The 1,339-nt window shown below is 47.7% G+C and overlaps 1 non-coding gene across 1 annotated transcript; it reads right to left on the reverse strand.

Annotated features, from left to right (window-relative positions):
* Nucleotides 1-245: 245 nt before the first annotated feature.
* TRNAE-CUC (transfer RNA glutamic acid (anticodon CUC)) lies at nucleotides 246-317 on the reverse strand. Its single transcript has one exon. It is a non-coding gene; the product is annotated as a tRNA-Glu (tRNA).
* Between the last annotated feature and the right edge of the window lie 1,022 nt (nucleotides 318-1,339).

The following is a 1,339-nucleotide window of genomic DNA, read 5'->3' on the forward strand; positions in this document are numbered from 1 at the left end:
CAACATTGGTTAGGCTAGCTAGCAAGGGGGAACAAGAATTTGCACCTGTCTATTTGTGGACAACGAAGTGCACAGTGGAAACATGCCCATATTCTGCTCCTAGTCAATGGGAAGCTTTGATTTTGATATGGTCTCCAAAGCCCTTGCCAAGATCACGTAGAAGATGGGGGAGTCAGGGAAAAACCGTCAATTTGTTCAAATTGCAAGAGAAGAATAAATTAAGGTGTTTTGCTGTAAAGTCACTTTTCCCTGACTGGGAATTGAACCCAGGCCGTGGTGGTGAGAGCGCCAAATCCTAACCACTAGACCACCAGGGAGAAGATGGGGCTGTTGTTCTTCTCAGCTGTGCTACACTTCCTTAGGCTATTTTCTCTCCAATTTCTGAAGCTGCTCCTTTGTCCATTCCCTGAGCGGCTAAGAGCAGAGCGGGCAGGAACCCCTGTGCTCAGGGTCACAACCTGAGCCCAACCCAAGCCACTGAAACAAACTCAAATGATGCGTCAGCTTCCTCCACTAGGATCACAGAGCAACACAAAGAAAACCCAGGAGGAACAATCCTCCTCTGCCTTCACTGACCCCATTGCAACCCTCTCAGCAGCCGACCTGGACATTGAGCTGACAGGAACTTTGGCATAGAGAGCAAGGGAGGGAGTTTGCTCCCCCTCATTGTGAGCTGATTGCATTCTGACTCCATGTAACGGGGCTCTGAGCTTTGCCATCTTCTGAATTCTGTGTCCTAACTGTGATCATCCGCCCTTCCTTCAGTTACTTTGGGTTCTGCTGTTGTTCACCATTTCTGAGTGGAGATTTTAAATCACGGCTGTTTCTTTGTTAGCATGTCATGGGCTATTAGCAGTAGGAGGAAAAATCACTTTTTGTAGTGGTAAACAGGGTGGCCCATTTCAAACAGTTCTCTGTGAGTTCAATCCTTGAGGGGGCCATTTAGGGATCTGGGGCAAAAATTGGGGATTGGTCCTGCCTTGAGCAGTGGATTGGACTAGATGACCTCCTGAGGTCCCTTCCAACTCTGTGATTCTGTGAAAGGACATGTCAGAGGGCAGGGGACTTGACAAAGCCCTGGCTGGGATGATTTAGTTGGGGTTGGTCCTGCTTTGAGCAGGGGGTTGGACTAGATGACATCCTGAGGTCCCTTCCAACCCTGATCTTCTATGATTTTAAGGCAACCCCCATCTTTTCATGGACTCTGTATATATCTCTTCCTGCTGTATTTTCCACTCCATGCATGTGATGAAGTGGGTTTTAGCCCAGGAAAGATTATGCCCAAATAAATTTGTTAGTCTCCAAAGTGCCACAAGTCCTCCTCATTGTTTTTGCTGAT

The sequence above is a fragment of the Lepidochelys kempii genome, unplaced genomic scaffold, assembly GCF_965140265.1.
Source record: "Lepidochelys kempii isolate rLepKem1 unplaced genomic scaffold, rLepKem1.hap2 scaffold_37, whole genome shotgun sequence".
In the NCBI taxonomy this organism is placed as follows: domain Eukaryota; kingdom Metazoa; phylum Chordata; order Testudines; family Cheloniidae; genus Lepidochelys; species Lepidochelys kempii.